The sequence below is a fragment of the Trachypithecus francoisi genome, unplaced genomic scaffold (assembly GCF_009764315.1).
Source record: "Trachypithecus francoisi isolate TF-2019V2 unplaced genomic scaffold, Tfra_2.0 Lachesis_group3, whole genome shotgun sequence".
In the NCBI taxonomy this organism is placed as follows: Eukaryota; Metazoa; Chordata; class Mammalia; order Primates; family Cercopithecidae; genus Trachypithecus; species Trachypithecus francoisi.
In genome coordinates, this window is record NW_022681468.1 from 74,728,184 (window position 1) to 74,745,526 (window position 17,343).

Below are 17,343 nucleotides of genomic sequence, written 5' to 3' on the forward strand. Positions count from 1 at the left end.
ATGGAGTCTTACTCTGTCGCCCAGGCTGGAATGCAATGGCATGATCTCTGCTCCTTTCAACCTCCGCCTCTCAGGTTCAAGCAATTCTCCTTCTACAGCCTCCCAAGTGGCTAGGATTACAGGCATGCCCCACTATGCCTGACCAATTTTTGTAATTTTTCTTTTAATTAGAGATGGTGTTTCACCATGTTGGCCAGGCTGGTCTCAAACCCCTGACCTTAAGTGATCTGCTGGCCACGGCCTCCCAAAGTGCTAAAATTACAGGGTTGAGCCACCACACCCAGCCTGGGCTACTTTGTATGGTATTAGGAATAAAAAAGAGAAAACAGAAACAGTTTTACCCCAGTGGAACAAGAAAGGGAAGATGCTGGCTTTTTGTATTTGGGGGTTTTTTGTTTTTGTTCATTTTTAAAGAGGCAGCCTGTTTCTTTCATGAACCATATTCTGTTTCTTTCATGCTTCAGAAGTAATCAGTTATGGCCTGCAGCACTGGACAAATCAATGGTCTAAGCATACACCTCAGATGTGATAACTGCAGAATCCAAGAGAAGAATCATCCCAAGGGCTGGACACAGTGGCTCACACTTGTCATCCGAGCAACTTGGGAGGCCAAGGCAAGAGGTTCTCCTGAGCTGAGGAGTTGGAAGTTACAGTAGGCTGTAATTGTGCCACTGCACTGCAGCCTGAGCTACCAAGTGAGACCCTACCTTAAAAACATACATAATTTTTTAAAAGAATCATTCTAAGCCCGCCGAGACGGGCGGATCACGAGGTCAGGAGATCGAGACCATCCTGGCTAACAAGGTGAAACCCCGTCTCTACTAAAAATACAAAACCTAGCCGGGCGAGGTGGCGGGCGCCTGTAGTCCCAGCTACTCAGGAGGCTGAGGCAGGAGAATGGCGTAAACCTGAGAGACGGAGCTTGCAGTGAGCTGAGATCCGGCCACTGCACTCCAGTCCGGGCGACAGAGCGAGACTCCGCCTCAAAAAAAAAAAAAAAAAAAAAAGAATCATTCTAAGCCCAAGTCATATCCTCCATGTTGACATATACCATATTTTCTCTGATCTGTCTTCCAGTAATAGGGAGTAGGGTCAATCCCTTCCTTTTTATAACCTGCAGGTATTTCTTCATTATCCCAGATATGCAGTGAGCCTGCCACAATCTCACCAACATTCAAGCATCAACACACTGACAGATTCAGTAAGACAAGAATGCTCAGGATGTCACTGCATATAGAAGGACTTGATCACAGGAAATCAACACAGCAAGATTGGTTCATTAATGGTGTTGTCATCAGTCTCAGGAGCTTTGGGGATGTTTTTCTCCAAATTCCTAGGAAGTTCCATATCTTTGCTTTATATTGCGTTTTAGCCACACCATAGCATCTGTTTAAAAGGCCGTTTGGTGGGCTTAAAGTATGGGGTCAGGTTATATACTCATCGCCAGTGACTTCAAGACTACTACATTACAAACCAAGCCCTCCAATCAGTTCAGGAGGTCCTCAAAGGTCAGGAAAGGGCGCAGCTTCCACATGAGTGTATTCAGCCAAGTGCCTTCAAATTCTGGATGCTCTGCCCTGTATGACTGTGCAACACAAGAAAACATCTGGGGCTGGAATGCCTGTCTCCTGGTACAACTAAGAACTGAGTCAAAAATGCCTCTTCCTTGGGCTGGGCACTGTGACTCACTCCTGTAATCCAAGCACTTTGGGAGGCCAAGGCAGGTGGATTGCTCGAGCCCAGGAGTTTGAGACTGGTAACAACAGGAGGCAGAGAAACTCTAGGCAGACAATAGCAGGTCCCTGATGAAGCCGCACCTCAAGCTGAAAAGCCTGAGACTGCAGCCCAAAGTAAGAACTTCTATTCCGTTTTCCCACTCAAATGTTGCCTTTTCCTAAACCACCCATGGCCCACCCCGCATCCTATTCCTATAAATACCCCAGACTCAGTTGGCAGAGAGGAGAAGCAGCTGGATGTAGGAGACTACAGCTGGGCATCAGAGAGCAGTGGCTTAACTTCAGAGTAACAGCTTGGTGGCGTAACTTTGGAGAAGAATCCAGCCAAAGACAGCCGGACTTCAGGGGAAAATTACCTACCTCCATCCCTTTTTATCTCCCCTTCCCACTGAGAGCCACTTCATCAGCAATAAAATCCACCGCACTTACCATCCTTCAATTTGTACGACCTCATTTTTCCTGGATGCTGGACAAGAGCTCGGGAGTCACAAGTGCAGAAACGAAAGGGCCCACTGAGCTGTTAACACCTGAGCTGTCCACAGACAGCAGAGCTAAAAGAGCACTGTAACTTGCCCTCTGGGGCTTCAGGGGTTGTGGGCACCACCTCCCCAGTCGCTGCCATGGGGCCTCAAAAGCTCTCACCCCAGCTCCTGCACCTGCTTACCTTGGCACACCCACATGGGGTGGAACGCAGCAGGTCCAAGTGAGTAGAGTTTGCCCCTGCCGGCACCAAAGTGGACAGCTGGTTCCACTCGTGCACTCCAGTTCCCATCTTGTTCACTCACATGCTCCCTTCCACAAGGAGTTGAGAGCTACAGGCTAAGTAAATGAGGCACCCCTGCTTCGAGTCCCACGAAGGGGTCAGGAAAATATCCTGCTTTAAGACCAGCCTGGGAAACATGGCAAAACCCTGTCACTACTAAAAACACAAAAATGAGCCAGGAGTAGTGGTACATGCCTGTAATCCCCATTACTCTTGAACCTGGGAGGCTGAGATTGTGCCACGGCACTACAGCCTGGGTGACAGAGCAAGACACTCTCTCTCTCAAAAAAAAAAAAAAAGAAGCCTCTTCCCCCAAATAATCAAGTTTGAAGAGTGTAACACCAGCCTGGGCAACATAGTGAGACCTGGTCTCTACTGAAAAAAGAAAATCTGCCAGGCATGGTGGTGCAAGCCTGTAGACCAAGCTACTTGGGAAGCTGAGGCAGGAAAATTGCTTGAACCTGGGAGATGGAGGCTGCAGTCAGACATGATTGTACCAGTGCATGCCAGCCAGGGTGACACAGTGAGACCTTGTCTCAAAAATAAAACAAAAAAAGTGTAGCACCACCTTCTGCTGGTATTTGCACTATTTTTGGAGGAGTAAAGTCACAGTACCCCCATCAAAGAAGTGATCTCTAAAGCACCTGGTGGCCATGGATCATTGCTTTTCGGAGTTTGAACATGTTTTCTCCAGAGATCATCATGTGTCTGTTGATCTGGATGTCAACAGCAACCAAGAGTCTTGTAACATTAATTTTAAGAGAAGAATTACCGTTTTTGCAGTATCCTAAAGAATTCTCTTTATTATAATACAAGATTTTCATTACGAGGGAAGAAATTCAGCCCTCAAACTACCGAACTATTAAGCAATCCACTAAACTATGATGTTAATGCAAAATTGAAAATATTTGAAATAACTGTATACTCCAAAAAAAGTACAACACTAAAATGTCATTTTGGCCGGGCACGGTGGCTCACGCCTATAATGTCAGCACCTCGGGAGACCAAGGCAGGCCGATCACTTGAGGCCATGAGTTCGAGACCAGCCTGGCCAACATGGTGAAACCCCATTTCTACTAAAAAAATAAAAATTAGCCAGGAAGGCCAGGCATGGTGGCTCATACCTGTAGTTCCAGCACTTTGGGAGACCGAGGCAGATGGATCATGAGGTCAGGAAATTGAGACCATTCTGGCTAACACGGTGAAACCCCATCTCTACTAAAATACAAAAAATTAGCCGGGCATGGTGGCGGGTGCCTGTAGTCCCAGCTACTCGGGAGGCTGAGGCAGGAGAATGGTGTGAACCTGGGGGGCGGAGCTTGCAGTGAGCTGAGATTGCACCACTGCACTCCAGTCTGGGCGACAGAGTGAGACTCTGTCTCAAAAAAAAAAAAAAATTAGCCAGGTGTGGTGGCAGGCACCTGTAATCCCAGCTACTTGGAAGACTGAGGCAGGAGAATTGCTTGAACCCGAGAGGCGGAGGCGGAAGTTGCAGTGAGCCAAGATTATGCCACTGCTCTCCAGCGTGGGCAACAGAGTGAGACTCGGACTCAAAAAAAAAAAACTGTGTCATTTCTGGTGGTTTAATGATTGTCTGTATGTATCTTTCCAGAGCCCATTACTATTTATAACTATAAAGTCAAGGTGATTATATATATTGCATCTTCTCCATCAATTGAATATACTTTCCTCTGTACAAATAATTTGTTAGCTCTTTTTTTTTCTCTTTTTTCCTCTGTACAAATAATTTGTTAGCTCTTTTTTTTCTCTTTTTCCTTTTTTTTTGAGATGGAGTCTCACGCTGTCACCCAGGCTGGAGTGCAGTGGTGTAATCTTGGCTCAATGCATACTCAACCTCCTGGGTTCAAGCGATTCTGCTCCCTCAGCCTCTCAAGTAGCTGGGTTTACAGGTGCCCATCACCATGCCCCACTAATTTTTGTATGTTTAGTAGAGATGGGGTTTCATGATGTTGGCCAGGCTGGTCTCAAACTGCTGACCTCAAGTGATCCACCCGCCTAGGCCTCCCAAAGGGCTGGGATCACACCTGGCCTAATTTGTTAACTCTTGCAAGACCTCAATTATTCAGGAGAAATTATCTCTGTTTGCTAGAAATATAGTTATCTAACAGCTGGCTGGCTGGTAGTGATCAATTAATGAATTATACCCATGTTGGCCTCTCTGTTTACCATCCTATTTGATTGATATCTGGGCTTGTTAGCTTTGAGGAAATTTTATATTGTGATATAGAACTGGAACGTATCCAGTATAGAGCACAAATACAATCCAGGTTGCATAAATCAAAAAGTGTAGCTTCCTTTAAATGCTTTTCTCTTTTGTTAGGACTCCTGCATTATCAACTGGGGCATTATAAAATTATGATTCCACAGTCTACTTGAGGAAAATTCCTATGTCCACATATCATCCTTCAAGTAGACAGTGTATTTCAAAAAAGTAACATGTTTTAAATGATTCTTACTATTCCAAGTATTCTGTATTTTTTGAGATAATAAGAAGTCGTAGGCTGGGCATGCGGCTCACGCCTATAATCCCAACACTTTGGGAGGCAGAGGTGAGTGTATTACTTGAGGCCAAGAGTTTAAGACCAGCCTGGCCAACATGGTGAAACCCCGTCTCTATAAAAAAACACAAAAATTAGCCAGGTGAGGTTGTGCATGCTTGTAGTCCCAGCTACTCAGGAGGCTGAGGCAGGAGCATCGTTTGAACCTGGGAGGCGGAGGTTGCAGTGAGCTGAGATTGCACCACTGGGAGACAGAGCAAGACTCTGTCAAAAAAATGAATACATAAAAATAAAAAATAAAAAGAGAGGTCATTGCTGCCAATGAGAAAGTGGTGTTGACACTGTTTTTGCTTAATTGGATCAAAATTTAATCTTTTTCCTGGAAAAATACCTAGAGGCAAAAAAACGTTATAAGCAGAGAAATAGATACAGACACAGAAACACACACATGCATCAGAAATAGCAGACTGCTTTATAAAATATTCCAAGAAAGAATAAAACAAATGAGATTTTTTTAACAGCAAAGTATGCCAATGACACAGCAAAAGCAGCTTTGCTAGTGCTATTACTGGAGGAAGTACAAGTGGCCCCAGAAAGAAAACGTGCATGTGCAACCAAAACTGATGGTTTCTGCTGAACAATGAAGTCTATAAATCCCACTGTTTCTCTATTAATTACTTCTTTCTTAGGAAAGTTTTGGGCCTTCTATTTTGTATTCAAATGCTGGAGGAGTGCTCACCGCTCTCTGGATTGCCAGGGTAACTGGGCTTCCCACATCCTTTCCCTCTCTAGTAGTGTCAAGTCCTAGAAACACATCATCTAGATCTTTGTTTAAACACAACAGCTCCTTAAAAATAGATTTTCTAAATTATGGAAATGCTTTTGTTTCAGTGCTCAACAGATCAACTGTGAGTCCACATCAAATGAGAAGTGGTTCCTATTCTCCGCTTCCTATTCTACAGTCAGCTGTAGTTACTATCATTTGTTACAGTTTTCATTGCAGATGCTTTCTCTTTTCAATAATGTGATCATTCTGATTCTCAATGATGTATAAAAAATTTGTAGAATTTTCTACAATGAATATGTTCCCTTAGTTGATTGATTTATATTCTTAACAGAAATCACCCTAGATCCTGTCTCTAGGCAAGCACATGCCTAAACCATTTATAATAATCCTTTTTTTTTTTTAAGACAGGGTCTCACTCTATTGCCCAGGCTGGAGTGCAGTGGCGTGATGATGGCTCACTGCAGACTTGACCTCCCTAGGCTCAAGTGATCCTCTCACCTCAGCCTCCTGAGTAGCTGGGACTACAGGCGTGCATCACCACGTCTAGCTAATTTTTTGTAGAGACGGGCACATATCACCCTTTAAGCACACAACGTATTTCAAAAAATTAACATTTTAAAAATGATTCTTACTATTTCAAGTATTCTGTATTTTTTGAGCAAATAAGAAGTCATAGGCTGGGCATGGTGACTCATGCCTGTAATGCCAGCACTTTGGGAGGCTGAGCAGGGTGGATTGCTTGAGACCAGGAGTTGAGACCACCCTGGCCAACATGGCGAAACACCGTCTCTACTAAAAGTACTAAAATTAGCCAGGCATGGTGGCTAATGTTCCCCATGTTACCCAGGCTGGTCTCAAATTCCTGGGCTCAAGCCATCTGCAGGCATCAGCCTCCCACAGTGCTAGGATTACAGGTAGAAGCCACCACGCCCAGCCCATTCTATTCTAAAAGATTGGAAGTTTTCATTGTTTTTCCTTGATAACTGGTTTAGCATAGCTCATTGTGTGAAGAATGGCGTCATGAACTTTTTTTTTTTTTTGAGACAGAGTCTCACTCCGTTGTCCAGGCTGGAGTGCAGTGGCATGATCTCAGCTCACTGCAACCTCCGCCTCCTGGGTTTAAGCAATTCTCCTGCCTCAGCCTCCCGAGTAGCTGGGATTACAGGCATGCACCATTACACCCACCTAATTTTTGTATTTTTAGTAGAGACAGGGTTTCACCATGTTGGCCAAGCTGGTCTCAAACTCCTGACCTCAGGTGATTCACCTGCCTCGGCCTCCCAAAGTGCTGGGATTACAGGCGTGAGTCACCGCGTCTGGTCAAAACAATTTCTTCTGAGGTGTGATGGAGAATATGATGACTTCAGGAACAGCTGGATTTTTTGGGGGGCAGTGGGGGGACCGAGTCTCGCTCTGTTGCCCAGGCTGGAGTGCAGTGGCACCATCTTGGCTCACTGCAACCTCCACCTCCTGAGTTCAAGTGATCCTCCTGCCTCAGCCTCCTGAGTAGCTGGGACTACAGGCATATGCTACCACACCCATCTAATTTTTATATTTTTAGTAGAGAGGGGTTTCACCATGTTGGCAGGCTGATCTCAAACTCCTGACCTCAAGCGATCCAGCTGCCTTGGCCTCCCAAAGTGCTGGGATTACAGGCGTGAGCTACCGCGCCTGGCCCATAATCATCTTTTCTATAAGCGTTTAAAAGTGTCTATTTTAGTTTCCTAGGACTGCTGTAACAAACTACCATAAATCCGATGGCTTCGTGCAATGAAAATTTTGTTTTCTCTCCATTCTGGATGCCAGAAGTCTGAAATCAAGGCCTAGGCTCACTTCAAAGGCCCTAGGGAAGAATTCTTTCTTGCCTCTTCTAGCTTCTAGTGTCCCAGGTATTCCTTGGCTTCTAGTGCCATAAGTTCAAGTCTCTGCCTCCATCATCACAAGGTTTTCTCCATCTGTCTCTCTTCTATGTGTCTCTTATAAGGACACTTTTAATAGGATTTAGGGCGCACCTGAATAGTTCAGGATGATCTCCTCTCGAGTTCCTTAATTATTATACCTACAAAGGCCTACTTTTCCAAATTAAATCACATTCACAGGTTCTGGAACATGGACATATCTCTTTGGGAGCCATCATTCTACCCATTGCAGTGCCCCAAATTCCTGAATTCCAAACTCAGCATTGCAGTGAATACAGCAGTAGCTCTTATTCATCAAATACATTATTTATTTTCATTTGCTCAAGCAGATTTCAACCAAGCTATTTAAGAAGTTAGTTATAAGCCGAGACAACTGGATAGCCACATGCAAAAAAAAATGAAATTGGACCTTTACCTCACACATATACTAAAGTTACACAAAAATGAATCAAAGACCTAAATATAACCTAAAACTGTAAACCTCTTAGAAGAAAATATAGATGTAAATTTCTGTGACTTTGGATTTGGCAATGGTTTCTTAGCTATAACACATAAAGCACAAGTGGCCAGAGAAAAAGGAGATAAATTGGACTTCAAAGTTAAAAACTTTTGTACTTCAAAAGACACCATCAAAAAAGTGAAAAGACAACACACAGAATGGGAGGGAGAACTTGGCAAATCATATGTCTAATAAGAGTCTAACATCCAGAATATATCAAGAACTCTTAAAACTCAACACTGAAGGCCGGGGTGGTGACTCATGCCTGTAATCCCAGAACTCCAAGAGGCTGAGGTGGAAGGATCACTTGAGCCCCAAGAATTCATCGCCAGCCTGGGCAACATGGTGAGACTTTGTCTCTATTTTTTTTAAAAAAAGAAAAGAAGGCCGGGCGCAGTGGCTCAAGCCTGTAATCCCAGCACTTTGGGAGGCCGAGATGGGCAGATCACAAGGTCAGGAGATCGAGACCATCCTGGCTAACACAGTGAAACCCTGTCTCTACTAAAAAAAAATACAAAAAAACTAGCCGGGCGAGGTGGCGGGCACCTGTAGTCCCAGCTGCTCAGGAGGCTGAGGCAGGAGAATGGCGTAAACCCGGGAGGCGGAGCTTGCAGTGAGCTGAGATCCGGCCACCGCACTCCAGCCTGGGTGACACCTCCAGCCTGGGTGACAGAGCGAGACTCCGTCTCAAAAAAAAAAAAAAGAAAAAAAAAAGAAAAGAAAACTCAATACTGAAAAGACAACCCAATTTTAAAAAATGGGTAAAGGACTTAAATAGACATTTCTTCAAGGAATATATATAGATGCTCAATAAACAAATGAAAAGATGCTCAACATCATTAATCATTAGCAATGAGATGCCACTCCACATCCACTAGGATGGCTATGTGAACCCCAGTATCTGAGACAGGCCTCAGTTAATTTAGAAAGTTTATTTTGCTAAACTAGGATGAGGATGCACACTGGTGACACCGCCTCAGGAGGTCCTGACAACATGTTCCCAAAGTATCAGAGCACAGTTTGGTTTTATACATTTTAGGGAGACATGAGACATCAATCAACATATGTAAGATGAACATTGGTTCAGAAAGGCAGGATAACTCAAAGCGTGGAGGGGGATTCCAGGTCATAGGTAGATAAGAGACAAATGGCTGCATTCTTTTGAGTTGTCCGATTAGCCTCTCCAAAGGAGGCATTTATCTGATTAACCTCTCCAAAGGAGGCAATCAGATACACATTTATCTCAGTGAACAGAGGGGTGACTTCGAACAGAATGGGAGGCAAGTTTGCCCTAAACAGTCACCAGCTTTACTTTTCACTTTAGCTTAGTGATTGTGGGGCCTCAAGACTTATTTTCCTTTCACATTTCCCCCTTATCTGTTTAAAAATCTTTTGCAGAAAGCATTTTAGAAGAAAATGAGTCTCTGGTCTCAGGTTTCATCTGATTCCTAGACAGGTAGGGCCAGAGGTATTAAGAAACTCATTTTCAGCAGGTTGTGAAGTTTCATGTCCTATGAAGAGAAAATAAGAGGAGGAAGGAATAAAAAAAAAAAAAAAGAATAATCTGGAAAATCAATATAAGCCTCATTACTCTGAAGTCCATACATCAGCAGGCAGGTGTGAAAGTAGCTTATGTATGTAAATAGGTTGCTGTTATTTTCTTCTGAAGTTTAAGTTGTCTAGCTTCAGTTTGCAGGGTTTTAAAAAAACACAGCTTACTTTTCGGTGACTCCAAATTAGGAAAAATGAGGGAAAAAAGAAGGAAGAAAATTGAAAACATTATTTTGAAGACTTGTAGCCAAAAAAAAATTCAGCCCAAACTGTAGAAAATAATAAAAATTGAAAAACATTAGGCAAGACTAGAATCTAACAACAGGTGAACTATTGTTTTTGCAACATAAATTTTCTCTCTCCAGTTTTCCATTTTTACTAAAGACAAATCATAGTGAAACTGATTTACTTTATTATACTTGGCCTGATTATTTGTATACAGTGCAGCAAGAATAATTTTTTTTTAAGATGGAATTTCACTCTTGTTGCCCAGGCTAGAGTGCAATGGCTCAAACTCGGCTGACCACAACCTCTGTCTCTCAGGTTCAAGTAATTCTCCTGCCTCAGCTGCCTGAGCAGCTGGGATTACAGGCATGCACCACCACACCCGGCTAATTTTGTATTTTTAGTAGAGATGGGGTTTCTCCATGTTGGTCAGGCTGGTCTCGAACTCCCCACCTCAAGTGATCCGCCCGCCTTTTCCCCCCAAAGTGTTGGGATTACAGGTGTGAGCCACCATGCCCAGCCATAATTTTTTTACATAGTCTTTTAAATTGGCTTTGATGGAACATTGTTCCACTGGTCAGGAACCTGGTACATGGACTGTGTAGACAAAGGTATGAGGCCAGTTTTCCCAAGGGGTTTTTATTGGCTCTATAAGTCATTTGATTCCTTAAAGGAAAGTACACCATTTCAGCCAAAGCTTTGATAAAATAACCAGTTTCTCCAATTGTGTCCTACTACAAATGAACACAGATTCTTATTGCACTTACGCAAATAACCATATTGCCATAAGTTGAGAATACTCATAAATAGTTTCCAAATTCTGAAGAAATCAGGTAGAGAGAAACAAATATGCTCCAAATTTTGTTCATAGGAGTATACTTACTTGTTAAAAGTTGACAATAGCTCAAAGGAAATGTTTCCTTGACTCTGAAAAAACTAAACAAAGGATCAGCAACGTTTTAATCAAAATGTCAAAAAGACTACTTCAGTCCTCTATCAGTTCAGTACATGCAGTTAATTCCTGGTCTACTTCATTTTCATGAACATTTCAGCTCTCCCTGAGTGCTGAAAGTTTTCCCTCTATTCTGACGTCACCAAAGTTATCAGAAACTTGCATTCAAGAGCACATTTTAGGCTGGGTGCAGTGGTGCACACCTATAATCCCAGAACTCTGGGAGGCCAAGGTTGCTGGATCACCTGAGGTCAGGAGTTTGAGAACAGCCTGGCCAACATGGTGAAACCCTGTCTCTACTAAAAATACAAAAATTAGCCGGGTGTGGTGGTAGGCACCTGTAATCCCAGCTACTTAGGAGGCTGAGGCAGAATTGCTTGAACCTGGGAGATGGAGGTTGCAGTGAGCTAAGATCATACCACTGCACTCCAGCCTGTCTCAAAAACAAAAAGAGTACCTGTTGGAGTTTAACTGATTATAAAGCCACCTTATAAAGAGGACCAACCCAAGAAAACAATTGTCTGTGGATGACAAAACATTTTAGGGCAGCCATAGTCAAAAGTACAACTGACAAGGAAATGTTTTATCTCTGTGGCAGACAATAATTTAATATAACAATTACAATTATTACTGATAATGAATACTAAGTTGTATCAGAATTATAGGAGTTTCCCATAATTTTGGAACACATACCAATAACATATTTATACAAATACAGCCCAAAGAAAACCAAACACCATTTCATATTTGACAGTGCTTCCTGTATAATTTTATACCAAATAAGGCAAATTATGTCATTTTTGGACTTTAGGGAACCTAATATCTTAAAGGATTAATTGGGTCAGAAAAAGACATAACAGATACATATATATATATATATATATATATTTTTTTTTTTTTTTTGGAGGGGGCAAAGTCTCCCTCTGTCACCCAGGCTGGAGTGCAGTGGTATGACTGTGGCTAACTGCCTGCCACTTCTGCCTCCTGGGTTCAAGCAATTCTCCTGCCTGAGCCTCCCAAGTACTCCCAAGTATCTGGGACTACAGGCATGTGCCAACACACTCAGTTAATTTTTGTATGTTTAGTAAAGATGGGGTTTCACCATGTTGGCCAGGCTGGTTTTGAACTCTTGACCTCAGGTGATTCACCACCTTGGCCTCCCAAAGTGCTAGGCTTACAGGCATGAGCCATTGCACCCGGCCAAGACATAATTTATAATTTGATTCTGGGTTGTCAAATATCAAAGGTTTAAAACAATTGGTATCACAATCATTGTAAAATAACTCATTTATTTGACCAAAGTGATAACTCAAGGATTAAAAAAAGTGAAAACCTTCATTCATTGAGAGGAGACTTAATTTTTATAAACAATCTATAAAATTTTAATCTTGACCATAAGATATAACTTCCATAAGCCTTTTATAAATGTTGTAACCATTATTAAGGAGTCACTTAATGCTTCAAGAAAACCTTGTTGACCTGACACAGGGGCCCCTATGCTGGTCTTGCATCAGTGTGCTTTTCACGTTAATGATTAATTTATAGAGAAACTGAACTTATTTTATTCCTCAGAATCAGCCCTTACAGTGTCACACACCCACCGCTCCCATAATAGTCCCTGGGCCTTAAGGAGTTGAGTAGGTTTAAATTCTGACCCTGTGTCACAGGAAACGCAGTTTATTTTGACTGGCATCTTCTAGGAGGCCTGAAGATGAGGCTTTAATTGCTGTCAGTGTTTAAGATTTCGCAGGACGTGGTGTCCTTTTTAGACCCAGGAGTCAAAGCCCTGTAACTCACTGTCACAAGGACTTTAAAAGCACATATGAGGGCCGGGTGCAGTGGCTCACACCCATAATCCCAGCACTTTGGGAGGCCAAGGCAGGCAGATCACCTGAGGTCAGGAGCTCGAGACCAGCCTGGTCAACATGGTGAAACCCCATCTCTACTAAAAATACAAAAATTAACTGGGCATGGTGGCGCATGCCTGTAGTCCCAGCCACTCGGTAGGCTGAGGCAGGAGAATCACTTGAACCCGGGAGGTGGATGTTGCAGTGAGCTGACATTGCACCATTGCACTCCATCCTGGGCTACAAGAACAAAACTCTGTCTCAAAAAAAAAAAAAGACAGACAGACAGAAAGAAAGAAAGAAAGAAAGAGAAAGAAAGAAAAGAAAACATTGTTAGCATCAGGCCACAACAAACACAATTCAAGGAAATAAACTTACATGAGCTGAAAATGAGTTGAAAGAGAGTGTTACTATTTTGCTCCCTTTAAAAGGGTTAAAAGGGGACAGAAAACTGAAAACAGTAAGATGCAATAAAGGTGAACTTTGAGTTTAAAAAAAGTTAAAATATCTTGGCCAGGCATGGTGGCTCACACCTGTAATGCCAGCACTTTGGGAGACCAAGGCAGGCAGATCACGAGGTCAGGAGATCGAGACCATCCTGGCTAACATGGTGAAACCCCATCTCTACTAATAATACAAAAAATTAGTTGGGCATGGTGGCAGGCACCTGTAGTCCCAGCTACTTGGGAGGCTGAGGCAGGAGAATGGCGTGAACCCAAGAGGCATAGCTTGCAATGAGCCGAGATCGCGACACTACACTCCAGCCTGGGCGACAGTGCGAGACTTCATCTCAAAAAAAAAGGAAAAAAGAAAATATCTCATAATTTATTAAGAGTAAATCAGTCCCGTGAGAAAATTTCATTGTTGTAACCAATTATATAGTGTATAAGATTTTTTATACATCAAGCCCAATCTCTAAAAAGACCATTATAATTTCACTTTAATTATAGACAACTTGATCATATAAAAGTTTTTGTTTGTTTTTAATAAATCTTCTTATTGTAACTTACATAGACTGTTCATGACATGCTTCGACTTTCTGGTTTGTCCTGAACATCTTTCTTTCTTAAACAACCAGTCATTTTATTCTAGGACTAAATTTACCACACAAGATTCTATCTCATATAAAATTATTTGTCTTTAAGCTTTCTTACCAAAAGAATATCCAAAAAACTTTTTATTTTTATAACTTTTTAATTTTTTTCCTTTTTTTCTTTTTTTTTTTTTTTTTTTTTTTTTTTTTTTTTTTTGAGGCGGAGTCTCGCTCTGTCGCCCAGGCTGGAGTGCAGTGGCCGGATCTCAGCTCACTGCAAGCTCCGCCTCCCGGGTTTACGCCATTCTCCTGCCTCAGCCTCCCGAGTAGCTGGGACTACAGGCGCCCGCCACCTCGCCCGGCTAGTTTTTGTATTTTTAGTAGAGACGGGGTTTCACTGTATTAGCCAGGAGGGTCTCGATCTTCTGACCTCATGATCCGCCCGTCTCGGCCTCCCAAAGTGCTGGGATTACAGGCTTGAGCCACCGCGCCCGGCCAATTTTTTTCCTTTTTTTCAAGAGGGAGTCTTGCTCTGTCATCCAGGCTGGAGTGCAGTGGTGCAATCTCAACTCACTGTGGCCTCCATCTCCTGGGTTCAAGTGATTCTCCTGCATCAGCCTCCGAAGTAGTTGGGATTACAGGCTTCCACCACCACACCTGGCTAATTTTTGTATTTTTAGTAGAGATGGGGTTTCACCATGTTGGCCAGGCTGGTCTCAAACTCCTGACCTCAGGTGATCTGCCTGCCTCAGTCTCCCAAAGTTCTGGGATTACAGGTGTGAGCCACTATGCCTGGCCTATTTTTATAACTTTCTTTACACCTCTCTTACTTCATGATTCTTTTTACCTTTTTTTTTTTCTTGAGATGGAGTCTTGCTCTTGTTGCCCAGGCTGGAGTGAAATGGTGCAATCTCAGCTCACCACAACCTCTGCCTCCTGGGTTCAAGTGATTCTCCTGCCCCAGCCTCCTGAGTAGCTGGAATTACAGGGATGTACCACCACACACGTCTAATTTTGTATTTTTAACAGAGACAGGATTTCTCCATGTTAGTCATGCTGGTCTTGAACTCCCAACATCAGGTGATCTTCCCACCTTAGCCTCCCAAAGGGCTGGGATTACAGGCGTGAGCCACTGTGCCCAGCCCCTTTTTACCTTGTTTTATATATAACCTTTAAATAAGCTTTGAATTAGATGAAACTTTTTCACCTTTTTAAAAAGGACACACAATTTTTCAGAAAGAATGTTTTTCTACAATATAATTTCATTGGAAAATAACCAAATAATAAAATACCTATTATTTATTATTATTATTATTATGAGACAAAGTCTCCCTCTGTCACCCAGGCTGGAGTGCAGTGGTGCAATCTTGGCTCACTGCAACTGCTGCCTCCCAGGTTCAAGTAATTCTCCTGCCTCAGCCTCCCAAGTACCAAGTAGCTGGGACTACAGGTGCCCACCATCACGCCTGGCTAATTTTTGTGTTTTTTTGGATTTTTAATAGAGACGAGGTTTCACTATGTTGGCCAGGCTAGTCTTGAACCCCTGACCTCATGATCCACCCACCTCGGCCTCCCAAAGTGCTGGGATTACTGGCATGAGCCACCATGTCCAGCCATATTATTTAATTTAATATAACTTTAGATTCTAAGTTATGACAAGTTTGTCTACAACTATTTATCCCATTGTATTTACCTAATTATTGTATTTTAATTACTTACCTAGATTACTTATGAAAACTGTGATAGTCATCATTTAAAGTTATGGAACTGCCACTGCAAAATTGTAACTCAGAGAGTGAAAAAGATCTGACCTAATTGGCTTCATCTTGCTTCTAACCTCTAAGCTGTCTTTGTTGATTCCTGGGCATGGGCCAAACTAACTTTGGGAGGAACCTAGTTTATAGTTTAGCTTTGAAACAATGACATTAACAGTCCTTTACCAAACAGATTTTAGAGCTCTTTTTCCTTAATGTACATATGCACAAAGACCATATTACTTCTATTTTACATAAACTCTGGCAAGTAGAGGTGCCATGAAACCTATGGATTACTTGAAAGGGAGCCATTCTCCTTGTTTTCTCCTTATTCTTAGATTATTTGTTTCCTACTTATTTTCTTAAAAGGAGGAATTGAGCTGTAGCCTAAGGTTTTTGAGTGGTAGATTGATGTGTACTGTTTGTGGGCAGGACTCCACAGTGTGTCACCACTGAGTGGTTTCCACCCTCTTATGTATCTCAGTTTCTCTCTCCAGAGTTCTATGACCTCTGAGAGGGCTCAAAACGCCGGGTGGTCAGCCCTCATCTGCATTTCCTGGACAAGCCTTTTCCTTTTTTTTTTTTTTTTTTTTCTTTTGGAGGCAGAGTCTTGCTCTGTCACCCACGCTGGAGTGCAGTGGCAAGATCTGGGCTCACTGCAACCTCCACCTACCAGATTCAAGTGATTCTCCTGCCTCAGCCTCCTGAGTAGCTGGGATTACAGGCACCTGCCACCACACCCAGCTAACTTTTATATTTTTAGTAGAGACAGGGTTTCACAATGTTGGCCAGGTTGGTCTCAAACTCCGGACCTCAGGTGATCCACCCGCCTCGGCCTCCCAAGTGCTGGGATTACAGGTGTGAGCCACCACACCCAGCTGCCTTTTTCAAAATTAATTTTTGTTGGGGATTTCTCTGTAGGGCTGCTGCACATCATCTGGGGGGTCAATCCCCCAGACACTCCCATGACCCCCCGGTCACCCAGGGGCACCTTTTGTCTGGGAGGAGCAAAATGCCCTTTCTCTTTCAAACTGAGAAAACTCAGTTTCTCATTTACCTATGAAAATAACAGTTCAGTTCCTCATGCAAAGGTTCACAGACAAGCCAAATCAAAATTAGTTTTGGGATAGAGAAGATCCTTTAGAATGCATCTCCAAACTAGAATTAGGGTCCTTAAACAATGACTTCCTAGGAAAAAAAAAAAAAAACAACAGATGGGCATGGTGGCTCACGCCTGTAATCCCAGCACTTTGGGAAGCTGAGGCGGGAGGATCACCTGAGGTCAGGAGTTCAAGACCAGACTGACCAACATGGAGAAACCCTGTCTCTACTAAAAATACAAAATTAGCCGTGCATGGTGGCACATGCCTGTAATCCCAGCTTCTCAGGAGGCTGAGGCAGGAAATCGCTTGAATCTGGGAGGTGGAGGTTGCAGTGAGCTGAGATCACACCATTGTACTCCAGCCTGGGCAACAAGAACGAAACTGTCTCAAAACACAACAACAACAACAGCCAAGACCACTTCATGTAAACTGTGCTCAGCCACCCCTACCTTTCTAGCTCTCGTCCACCATTTCACATGCCGGGCTCAAATCCTCTCACAGTACAAGGTCATCTCTGGTTACCCGCAAAGTCAAAGAGGTCAGCTCATGTAATACAGAAAAGCAGAGCTTTAGACCTAAGAAGAATCTGCCCATGACTCTTGAAACGCCACAAGGAAAACAAAACACCCCAAAAGGGATGAGTGGTGACTTATTC

At 43.0% G+C, this 17,343-nt stretch overlaps 1 protein-coding gene and 1 pseudogene across 1 annotated transcript in view; one reads left to right on the plus strand and one right to left on the minus strand.

Annotated features, from left to right (window-relative positions):
• Positions 1 to 15,151, plus strand: part of HEATR5A (HEAT repeat containing 5A) — a 148,177-nt gene extending 133,026 nt beyond the window's left edge. Inside the window, exon 37 of the mRNA XM_033188329.1 lies at positions 15,125 to 15,151. The gene's annotated coding sequence lies outside the window, so the exon portion shown is untranslated. The remainder of the gene's footprint in view (positions 1 to 15,124) is intronic.
• Positions 1,011 to 3,323, minus strand: LOC117071043 (annotated as a pseudogene).
• Positions 15,152 to 17,343: the final 2,192 nt, after the last annotated feature.